Source organism: Lepeophtheirus salmonis, chromosome 7 (genome assembly GCF_016086655.4).
Source record: "Lepeophtheirus salmonis chromosome 7, UVic_Lsal_1.4, whole genome shotgun sequence".
Taxonomy (NCBI): Eukaryota; Metazoa; Arthropoda; class Copepoda; order Siphonostomatoida; family Caligidae; genus Lepeophtheirus; species Lepeophtheirus salmonis.
Window position 1 is genome coordinate 15,129,175 of NC_052137.2, and position 13,469 is coordinate 15,142,643.

The following is a 13,469-nucleotide window of genomic DNA, read 5'->3' on the forward strand; positions in this document are numbered from 1 at the left end:
GTTCACATTATATGTCCTGGCTATGTAATTTTATCAGGCATTTAATACTGTTTATGAATTTTTACTTAGTAAGTAGTAAAATAAAAGCAATCAATTAATTTAGTTTTATTCATACTATTATAACATTTGTAGGTCGTATGACACTGAGCATTGAGTGATATGGGCTAATTGCATGTTTTCAAAAAAATCATCTTCCTTCAAATCCATAGAAATTTGAGCATTTACTAATTCAATAATTAATCAAGGTTGACAAATTGAAATTAATTCATATTTTTTATATATTAAAGCACAGACAATAAGTTACAAAAACAAAACTGAGCTTTTTAGCTTACGTATAAGTCGAGAAAATGACACTTGAACCTAATTGACGAATTTCCTCAGCATGTCCAAAAAGTTGGAGAGGAAGAAAAGCTTTTTAAACAAGGACGAATTGTACCAAGAGAGCTATCAAAAAAGTAGGTGGAAAGAACCTTGTGAAGGTGGAGAGGTCACTTTTATCACATTCAATGAAATAAATCCATCTCTTCCATTTAATGAGTCTTTTAAATTCCTTTTGAACAATTTTGTCCCCATGTCCGTTATACCAAACCCCTCGACTCTACATTTTTGGTTAATGTCGAGGTGAAGGCCTGCAGTGTTTGTCATCCAAAAACGACGAGGTTTAGGGAATTTTATGAGACTTTTTGCTTAACATCAGTTCTTTTTTTTTTTTCTTGGATACTTCTTTTTTATTTTTAAAGTGAGGATTGAGCCATAAAGCAGTACCTGTAAATTTGTAATATTGTAGGTATTACTTTATATCACATATTTGATTGCCAGAATGCGCATAAATTAATGTATATTTTATAAACAATTTTATCAAAAATATAAAATTAATGTTTTACTATAGGAATAACAAATTATCTTATTAATAAATTTTTAAACTCACGTTGTTAGGATTATTTAAAAAAATTAATTTATTTTGAATGTCTTGAATGCATAAACGGATTTTTCTTTGCATTTAAGTTGATATTTGCAATTTGAAATTAATGTAAAAGTTTAATATTAATATAAAATTTCAATGACTTAATTATTATAATTATGCAACTATTTACCATGTAATTTAATACGTTTATTTTTTACCCAATTTACTAGGTGCGTTAAAAAAAGTATGTTCATATAAGAAAGTTAAAAATACTATGGCTCCGAAACTTCATCTAGACTTAGTGTTTCCATGTTTAAAAAAATCATTTTTTTAGAAAACCTAGGGCTTGAACATTAGGTTGTATTTTGTGGAAAAGTCAAATTAATATCAAAAATGATATAGTCATTATTTTAGTATTCAAATAACAATCATTACATTATTTAATTGAATTCCTTTTTTAAATGGCCTTTAGTTGGTCAAAAAAAAAAGAAAGCACGTTAGATTTTAAGAGTATTTCTTATACTTCAAGTTTATTTAAAGTAAATATATTTTCAGTTTATAATTAATCTAATCATGTATCTGTTATAATAAAGTGGTGCCCTTTTTTCCAGTGGAGAATTCACAGTGAGAGATATTGGCATAGAGGAACAATAATTTTACAGAAGAATTACTTTAACGTTTCTTTAAAAATAAATTATATGTGGCTAAGTACTTAAGATTTTTTTTTTTTTTTAAATATAAATTAATATTTATTATAGAGACTATTTCAACTTATAATAATAGTTGGATGAATTAAATTGGTAGATTATATTGTTGAAAAAATTTATAAATACTAAATTCATATCTGATAATCAAATTTCTATTACTTGCCTGGGGTGCTCATACAGTGAGCAGGTACAAATTTTCCTTTTTTTAATCAGTAAAAACACAAGTTTTTTGGAATGAGAAAAGTTTGAATTTTATTTCATAATGATAGTAAACATTTAAAGTTTTGTTTTATGCTATTTGAAAAATCATATCAGAAAGATGGGTTCCCCTATTGTTGAATAAACCGAACCATGGGTTTTAATACTTGGTAATTTCTAATTTTTTTTTGTTTCTCTTTATATAACTTTTCATTCAGAAGCTTTTAAGGGCTTATTTTTTATAACAAAGGATAAAGCCTTTAATTGTAAATATATCTAATTTTTATAATTGGATTATAAGTTGATTAGGTAATTAGTTATTGACAATTTCAAAAAGATCCTAAAAATGTTGTTTTTTCGGAATAAATCCAGTTTCAATTATCTGATTATGACAAATCACATACATTAAGAATTTTCGTAGTTTACCAAACTTTATAAAAACATTTTAAGATCTCTCTAGAATCATTATCTGAGGAGTTATTCGCGTTCATTTTTTTTTTTTTTGAAATTTTAAATCATGAAAATAAATTGAAAAAATTGTATTTTTGTATATTATACCAGGTAGTTCTAAACACTTACTAAGTCAATAAATAATGAAGCTTGGGTGATTAAAGTTAATTCATATTCTGATATATTAAAGCATAAACAATTACTTACAAATGAAACAAACCTGAGTGTCAAGCTTACGTACAATTGGATAATAAAACAATAAAGGGTGATCGACGAATTTCCATTCGCACACTCCTTGACAATGGGTGTCTCAAGGACCACTGTTTACGCCGTCAGCAAGTCCACAACGTAAGAGAGGAGTACGGGTTCTGCAAAAGCCCAAACTGGACTTGGAGGAGTTAAAGGAAACGGCCCAGACCAATCCCCTCTAGTCCATGGGGACCTATGCAAGAGATCTTTGGGATTCACACCAAAACTCCACAGAGCTATAAAAAAATTGGAGGAAAAGAGCTTGGTCTGGATGGATAGGCCACTTTTGACACCATCAATACTAGAAATCCATCTCCTCCGTTGCTAGGCTATTTTTAATGAGTCGTTTGAGTTTTTTAATCCCTTTTTGCCAATTTTGCGCCCCCTCCTCTCTACAATCCTTATACCAATTCCCTAAACATGCATCCAAAATACCTGCAGTGCCTATCATTCAAACACAGAGGGCCTCATAGGCAATGTCAGCCAGTACTAGAATGCCATAACAGAGAAGTACATCCACAACGGGTGCCAGGCTTTCTGCCGTCACATGGAAGTCATCATTACTGCTAAGAGCGGGAACATTATTTATAAAGGGTGTTCAGACACACATCTATTTATTAATTTATTTTGTGTAATTCCTATTGTTAATGAATAAATTATATCTTCATGAAGTTGAAAATCCATAGTTTTCTGCTTTTAATGTACCACTTTGTAAGTTGAAGTAGAAGCTGATTTTAATATATCGTACCAATAAAAACTCAAGAGCTAAATTGAAATTAGATAAATTTTATAAAATATTCTGTCAAACCATTTTTTGCCCATAAATATTTATATACGACGGTAAACACACGTTACTGCACTACTCCAAGCTACTTAAGACTCTCCCCTCTTGAAAGAAGTAACTCCCACTCTCTACTACTTCTACAACATGATTACCATGCAATATAAAAGATTAAGTTATATTGCTGCCCTTGATATATCCCAGAGACTCAAACCTTTCTGTAATATTTTGTTTTGCTCCACTGTTTGTTGAAGCTCTTAATTTATTGTATAATATATGTATCCATTTTTTGAGATGGTATTTTATTACTATCAGAGTTATAAATGAATTCTGGAATTAATTATTGAGGTTCGAAAGAATTTTTTTTTCGTCTTCTTAATGTTTTTATCTTTTAAAAAGGAGATGGAAGAACAGTGGGATACGTCATATTCTGTATAGAACATGTCTAGTTGAATGATGATTTATTAATTTAAAAATAATTTATCTTATATTGTGGATGTATGTACAAAATTTAAAACTGTATTTCAGATAAGATCACAAGTATATTTTAGGAGTATAATACTTTGTTTCCCTTTTATAGTTGGTACATATGATGCTATAAATTTATTTAATTTGTTGCCTGATTCATTCAATTACACCATTTGTAAAAACAACAAAGGTAAAATTAACTTTCATGTTTCTAAAATAATCATTTTGTTAGTGGGATGGCTAAACTACCCAACCACAGACTTTGGCTTAAATTTCAGACCACCTCTGATATGTCCCTTAATTTAATAACAATCGTTAACTAGACGTGTATGAACGCGTATTATACAAGTATGGTAAGTGTTATATTCCACTGGGTCTACCTAGTATATATTTCCTTATGACAATTCTAGGAGAAGGTTGTGATATCATATTTGCTGTAATTGTTATGGTTTACAAATGGAGAAAAAGCTACCTGATCTTCAAAGGGCTAAAATAGTGACGTTACAAAGGAAGGGGACTCCAAGCGCAAAATTCCTTTGCTAGTGAAATATTTCATCAAAATGTAAATTTATTCATCTTTAAAGCATCAGAACTTGGAGTTAAATTTAGTCACAAATCAATTTTTGAGTTGGTTTATTGCCCATAATACCCCATACTAAATTCTAGTTAAATACTTTTCTAGTGAAAATTTATAATAAGCAATCTAATTATCAAAAATGTGTTAAAACCAGCAAGTTCATTTTTTTTCTCCAACTTATTTAATTTTATATCTTTAAAAAAAAAATGATAACTTTTTTCCTCAAAGTCAAAGTACTGGTCATACCTTAATATTAAATGCTTAATTTTGTGGTTGCATAAAGAAACTTGGTTTATAATTTTTCAACAAAGCGTCTGATTATGTAAAAATTGCTGTTAAACTAGTACAACAGAAAACTATTAAGAAATGTGTTCTATTTTTGTCTTTTTTTGGGAATTTAATATATTTATTAAAAGTGAGTCAAATTTAGTAGGTTCATTATTTTTTTCTCACCTATTTAACTTTATCTCCACTTTTAATTTAAATTCAATTTTAATCCTTGTTGACATCAGTCAATTATATATATATATATTTTGAAGATCCATAAACACTTATATTGTAATATAAAATATGTAGGTAGAATAAAGTTATAGATATCATAAATAAAATTTTTAGTTTAAAATTATTCCCCACACAAATAACTTTTCAGTACGTGCTGATACACAGCAATAAAAAATTTAAGCAATTAATAGAACATGATTAGATGTAGTAAAACAAATAAAAACCCCTCTTATCGTTAAGAACCCTGGAAATTCACGCTTAGGGCTCAAGTTTAAATGAAAGCTACCGCTTCTAAGACCTTTTAGTCTACCATCTTTAAAAACACTACCATTAGCATGGTAGAGTATAGTTCTATACTTTTTAAAAACCCAATTTATTTCATCTTCATTCACATCCTTATTTAGAAAAAAATTATGATTATTTTCTCAAATATTATTGGATTCCCGGATGCATCCTTCCTTTTAGCTTACCGGCTCTTAACAGTTCCATTTTCGGCATTACAATTTTTCGCCTACCTTTGTTATAATGAATTCATCTTTGCCATAAGAGGGACCCACTCTGATTTCAAGATCGTGGCTCTGCACAATAATGACAATACCTCGAGAGCCTGGGTAAACAGGGACTCCTTGAAGAATACTTGAACGATCAAGTTTAAGTGCTCCAAAAATTATGTTGTCTACTTTTATGTCTTTATATCACATAGGCAAACGATCTAAATATATTTACTTCAGATTGATTATAATTTTACTCGTTATTGCTTTTGCAGTGAGATCATTTTTTAAAGCGTTTAGAAACTTAAATTGTGATTTATTCCCACTTGAAGATTCGTTCATTATTATCTTATAATTTATAAAAGAAAAGAGAAAGAAATTGCAGGTATTCAAAGATCATTTTTAGTCTTGTGTTCAGATGATAAATGTTTGAGGTAGAGGGAGAGTGACTGAAGAAAAAATATGGAGGAACAAGGAAAGAAAGAAGAAGGAACTGAGTCCTTATTTGACAATATTCAGATGAGGAAAATCACTAATTAATCACAAGGATCAGTACTTAACACTTCTAAAAGATATTTCAACAAACACTTATAGTGTCACCAAGGAATAAAAACGGTGTTTAATAACAAAAACGAAATTTGTTCTTACTTTAACAATTTTTTCATGAAGAAAGGAAGAGAAACGCATCTTTACTTTAGTGATACATAAAATCAAACCAATTATAGTACGGACAGTCCAAAAAACTCTGTCAGTGAACATCTTTTTTATAAAGCGGTTAGTCAACAGGATAAATAGAAACTACAAAAATAAAACGTATATAATTACATGATAAATTGTTGAACAATTTTTTGAATAACCACGTCATTTAAATTTTCTATCATTTTTTTTATTATTCTATCCATTTTTTATGTAAATATCAATTTAAATGCTGAAAATACTTATATGAATATAAAACATTGAGAAAAAATATATTTTTAAAAGAAATTAACTGTAATCTTCCGTAAGTAAACATTGTTTTTTTAATTAACATAACCTAAATATTAAACAAGTTTTATTTATTGATACACAGTTGACATAAACTCAAAATAATGCTTATTAATCATAACAACATTAGATTTGGGACTAAACCTGATATAATTTGTAAGTATTACAGTTGAAATATTATAATTTCATTTTTAATAAAAACTTCTACCTAAAATTTTTTAAATACTTTTAATAAACTTTTGATACTAAAAATGTAATCATTAATTTTAATAAGATTGTTTTTGATATATGGGATAATAGCTGATATTACATTAGTGGAAATGCATATATCTTAAATTGAAAGAAGAGAAATAAACAAAGCAGAAGAACGAATTAAAAGTAAAAAAATTAATCAAACTCACCAAACGTAAATAAAAAATGATAAGTATTTCCAAAAAAATAAATTTTTAAAGCAACAAAATGTTGCATTCCTTTTGAATAATGTTTCAATTGCATATTAATGCTGTTTCAAGCATTAAAATCTATTGGAAACCATTTTATAAAATGTAGGGTGCAAAAATCCAAGGTTCGCTGACGAAAGCTTAATAATATATGCTTAAGGTTGTCCCTCTTATTATCTAATTAAAAAAGAAGAAGCAAGGGAATAAAGAGGAAAGACATAAAAGTAAAATTGATAATTAAGTTCACAAAACCTCGATAAAGATTGCAAAATATACGAAGAAATCTTTGAAAAGGTAATATTTTGATAAATAAATAATTAATAATGATCTAGTTTAATGTTTCAGGTACATTCTAAAAAGTATTGACAATAAAATGTAGATTTAAAGGAATTAAAAATATTTTTATAAATCTTGGCGTGTATACTATCCAAGTTCACTAACTGATAATTAAGAACCGGTATCAAGTCGGATAACATCGGTTCTAAGTTTGGATTGGGAATGACTATCTATAAGCATTTACACATTATGTTCGAGGACATATGATTAAAAATGAATGTTTCATTACTAACACTTGACTTTTGAGAATAATTTGTAATCCAAAATAAAAAGCCCCTATAAATTTTTAAATCAAAATGTCAATCATTGTTTTATGTATACCTTAATTTATTAAACCTAATCAAACCTTTTCTGCGGATAATATATAGATTAATTTTCCTCCAAGATAAACAAATACAAACAAAAATATATATTTTTTGGGAATCGCAAAAACTTAATATGCATAATTTATTCTTTCGGTTAATAACTTTCAATAATATTTTTCTATGCTTTAATATCTATTTTTATATAAACTTTTGCACTGCACATATTCGGATTATAAGTACTATCTAATTTGCAAAGCTTTTGTAAACATTTTTTACATTTATCTTTGGACCAAGAAAATATTATACTTATAATAAATATAAAGTTTAAAAGTTGTATAGAAACATGTTTATTTCATTTAAAAGAAACTGCATTTTTTTTTCAAATTAAAATATATAATTTCATTTTTTGTAAAAATTTTTTATTTTTAAAAGTTTTTAACTTTTTATTTTAAATCTTTAAGTTGATCAGATGGAGTTGCGCTGAATCAAAAGATTATAGCTAGTAATGAAAATCATATGTATTTTAGGCATATTAAAAAAAAAAAAAATAAACACGGTCACGGTGACAATTTGAAAAATGTTTTGGAGGAGAGCAGCATGAGGTTTTATTAGATCAGCTACAGCCAGCTGTGACAAGGGATAAATATGAGAAGGAAATAAACAAGGACATAAGGACACAAATTAATCCGTTGTCATTCCTCAATTATACTCTAAGAACATCTAAAGAGAGAGCATTTATTTTTTTGTTAACAATCATTGGCGATATCCAAACATATTTTGTTCGTATTTACTCATATCGTTAGTATGATGGACACAGTAATTAATTATTTTTTTTCAAGTTTAAATTGAGCCTTGTGCTAAAGGATTTTTCCTGTTTTTAGACCACCTTAAATTAAAATAAATGGAATAAAATATATTTCTACAAAAGTATAACATATTTTATATAAATTTAGAGGCAGAAGAAAACAAATGCTTAAGGATTAAGGATTTTACTCTAGTATCGCAAAATAATGTATTTCTGATCCCCAAAAATTAAATTGAACGCTTTTATGTAATAATAAGTTGAAACATAGGTGCACCGAGCTACAAAAAAAACTTTTTTTTTGTAAACTTTGATCTTTTACTAAAAATAATATTATGAAAATAACTTTTTATTTAGTGATTTTACAACTGGTACGTTCATCATTATCAATAACAAGGATAGAAATGATATAAATATAATACATCATGTTCTAATCTCATGTTATTTTTTTTTTATCTTTCAGTTTTAAGATGAGTAAGTTCACATCTAATTAATCATCAATTTCTCTTGAATCATTCAAAAGTTATGAAATTATAAGTGCTTAAAAGTTTGATAAAATATTTGGAATTAGAATATCTATTGAAAATTTGTAAGAATGTTAAGAAATCATTATCCACTCAAGGTTACTTCATGCATTTAAATCCCTAGAGCTTGGGTCTTATGATAATATGATGCTTGATCAATAGGATCCCTTGACCGGTTAAAAGTATTCTGAAACAATTGCAGAGCTACAAATTTCATTTAGCGTCTCCATGAATGGTTTTATTTGGATAAATTTATAAATTTTGTGGTCTATGGAGCAATTATCTATAAAGAACCCAAATGGCATTTTTTTTCTTCAAATCTGTTCACTGTCATTGTACTGGCTTTTAGATCAAAGAAGCCCTCTGGCAGATGACAAGTTCATTCTTAATCATGAATATTTGGCATAAGTCATTAACATATCTATTCAAACAAATGATTTGATTTCCTTTGAAGTCAATGCCAGATTGTACTTTTCATTCTGAGTATCAAGAAGGTTTTTATTGTATACAATGTCATCTATATTATCTGTGAAAAGATGTAGCAAAAAGTTTATTGTTCATTTTGTTCTTCTCCCTTAAAAAAAGGGGGGGGGGTAACTCCCTCGAATTGATTATCCATGACTTTTTATATTATTTTCTAAATATTTGAATTTTCTTTTGACCTCTTAAGGATAGTTGTGTTTCAGATACAATTGTCGACCTCAACTACTTCTTTACTGCTACTAGTTGACCAGACTTCTAGATTTGCACTAATTTTTACAGAAGCCATTATTCATTGCCTACTAGCCCAATCGTCCTCATTTAAGATGGAAACTCATATAATTCCCTGTAAACTTGTTTTTATGGTATTTTTAACGTACAAAATTATGTATATAACTTATATCACATTATTAGTTGATTAAAACTGCAAATAGAATTGGATATGAAGTATCATTACTTTAAACATAGGTTAGGAATGGAAACTGAATTTAATTTGAAAGATACTTGAAGATGCATGATGTACAACTTAGTGGACAAATAAAAAAACTGCATTTTTCCCAGTTTATCAGCTTATATGTGTAGTATTAGATATAGTTATATTTTTTATACTTAAATTGATCCTTTATTTATAAAAAAAGTGGATTGACATAGGCTTAGGGTCTATTTTGTAATATTCATTTTAATATCATTGAGTACTTTTCCTCTTAAAATTGAAAATCAATATGATTTTGTTTATAGATATTACTTGCACATTAGTGGACAATATGTAGTTTTCCGTTTTATATTCCATCCATATTAATATAGATAAAATTAATGACCTGAGTATATATAATTGGTCTAACACATTTAATTGACACCTTTTAAAGACATATAACATTGGCTGTTGCATTCAAAGTAATGCTCATACTTAATGATAATACATTAAAAACATTAGAACAATAAAAAAAATTATTTATCAGCCCATTTGTAAGAAATGTATATATAAAAGTTATTCAATGTCTATAAATTTCTTGTCGACCAGGAAAGGGAAGAATATGGATGGGATAATATAATTACATATTTGATCTCCTCTCTTATGACCTACTAATAAAAAAATATTGAGAAAACCACTCTAATACAACTTCTGAGCATATTATTAATATTTCATATAAATGAAAAAAATAATATACCAGTTGTAAAAAAATAATGGGACCTTTTAAAAATACAGTTTTGAATAGGTGTTGTTGATTAAATCGTGAAGTTTGTAGTATTTTTTAATAGCTTTGATTCTAAGCATTTGATTATTGTACACAAAAATTCAGTCACCGAGGTGACTATAAGTTTTAAACCTTTTTAAATTTTAGATATTGAGTGACGAATTGTCGTAGAGAAAAAACTCAAACTAAATATTTTAGAAAATTTATTAAATTTTATTCCATATTATATAAAATATTCAATATAAATGCTCGTTTATCGACTATCTCCCTTAGACGTGATTGAAATGCTTCACATGCTGCATGCACCATAGATTTGGGAAATATTGCCCATTCCATCCAAATTGAGTAATGAAGATCTTCCAAATTTAAATATTGACGAGTTTTTACCTTTGTCTCGAAATAACCCTACACAGAGTAGTCAAAGGGTTTAAGATAGATTTTTCCCAAAAAAGAATACTTGCTTTAAGTCACTCTTGGCATTGACCGCTGGTATGTATTGGAGCTCCATCTTGCTGAAAGGTCACATTGATCGTATTAGATTAATTGGCTTTACACCACAGAAAGACCATAGGCTACAAAACATATGATATGTAGTCAAACGTTTTCATCCAGAATAAAACCAAAAAAAGCTTACCTCCTATATTTGAAATCCCTGCCCAAAACAAAAGGGATCGACTATTAACCTCTTTTGGAATTGTTCCTTGGTTTAAGGATACATCTTTTGGATGAATAAGTCAAGATACAGTTGTGTTAACAGTTGAATTTTTGATCCAGGTACCATTTTTTCCGAAAAAGACAATATATTCTTTCTGTTTGCAAAGATCTATTTACACTTTACTTCTGTGAGATTCTGACACTCACGAAATTTCAGAGAAACCATCCCTAGGGCCTTATGGATGATTCTATTAACCAAAGTCCTTTACACTTTTATCTACTTTTTTGCATTGATCTGTTGGGGTTTCTATATATTTTTAATTTAACTTTCCGGACGTTATTCGGGTTTCGAGCGTACCTTGGGCGTCCAGCTTTTAGTTTATCATCAACGTTTCAAGTCTTTCGCATATTTTTAAATTATATTTTATTTAAAAATATGCGAAAGACTTGAAACGTATATTTTTAAATTATATTTAATAAAAATAAGACTGATTGAAGGTCTGAAAGTCTGATAAATTTGAAGGGATGATTTGCCAGCACGATAAAGATACTCTACTTCTTTTCTTAGATTATGCGTTTTGACTAATAAAAATATCTTTAATGATTTTCTTTTTATATCAGAAAGGAGGGATTGAACAAAGATGGCATAACCATCAATCAGATTGCAGGTAGTGTATTTTACTGGCAAAATGTTGCCTGCCAAATCTAAGAGGTTTTATACCATGTACAACCCTGTATTTCACGATGGAGGCAACAAGCAATTTAATCTACGCCAAGAGGACCACCTCAGACATTATGAAGGCCTTAAACGTCAGCAAGGCCACAGTTTGTCCAGTCAAAAATCGTTTATCTAATGGGGGCAACCTTAATGACAACCCCAAGAGTAGAAGACGCAACAAAGTGAAGCTTGAAGACATCATGGAGGCTTTTAAGGTCAATACAACGATGAAGATGTCAAAGTACGCTAAGAAGAAAAAGGTGAAACAGTCTACTCTGGGGAAGGCCATCCAAAAGACTGAAGGAAGATCGTAGAAGAATTGAGATGCCACTTCTGTCCCAACCAAAAAAAGAACTCCGTCTTTAGCGATGTCAACAACTCATAAATGATTCGAAGCACAACAGCAACCCCGTAATTTTATTCTCTGATAAAAAGTTTTTGACTATTGATCCTGTCTAGAACAGGCAAAATGATCTGGTTCTATGCTTTGGCCAGGCTGACAACAGCATCGGGACAGTCACCAAGACCAAACATCTGTGATGATGTTGGGGTTGTGGCATCAACTGGAGAAAAAATCCCCCCAATTTGGTTTCTTGTTTGACACTGGGTACCCACAGCCGACTGCGTGATGGTATTGAAGGAAAATAAGGTCTCATTTTTTATATTCTTACAGTCCAATATTTCTTTATCATATTTTATTAATTATAGGGTTTGTATTTAAGTTTGTGGAATGAGTTAAGATAGTCAAATTTTTTAGCTTTATTCTAGATTTAAGAGACTTATATTGTTTCCTATATGCCCTTTCAAATAAACAAAAACAATCTATCAATTTTTCATTCTTTTATTTTGATCATAAATTTTGGCTACTTTAATAGCTTGTAATTGACGCTCAATTTTGAGAAAAAAATATACTGGCTTGCTTTTGTGATGAAGGGCCATATATGAGAAAGGAACGAAGTGCAAAATAAATTTAGAGCTCGCCAATCGTCATACAAAGAAGTATTTTTCTAAAACTACAAAATTAGTAGTAAAAAAATAAATTTCTTTGTTGAGGTCATCATTATATATGCAAGATATTTTTGTCTTTTTAGACCAAAAATTTACTTATTAGCTTACAGAAAATTAATTACAAAAAAGTCAAAAATTTATTAACCTAGAAGAGGTATTGAGATTAAAATAAATTTACTGCAGTAAACTGCTGTGATTGTGTTAAGCAATATCTTGTACTTCTTTTTCTTTTTTTTAAACAACGAAATTTTCAAATTTCCTTATAAATATACTACTTAATTTTTCCGTTGCATCCATAAACAAAACAACAGGAATACAACTTCTTGTTGATCCTTCATCTTATATTTATAAATATACGACGAGGGATCAACAAGAAATTGTATTCATGTCCTTTTGGGAAGAGACCAATGTTCATATCACGACATGGTTGTAATTGAAATAGATTATCTCAACCACCTTGCAGGAATAACCTTCCGATTCTTATGAAAATAAATATATTTTAATTCAGTTTATATTAAGAATAATGAAAAAGTATTAAGCATAAAATTCACTTGAATTTTTACCGGACTAATTCAATTTGTAGAACTGAAATATTTAACAAAATAAAAATGTACAGTTTTTAAATTTGGGACTCCCACTACAACCGAGAGACAGGATCTATATTAATGTGAAGAACTGCGACAGCTTTATAAGTAT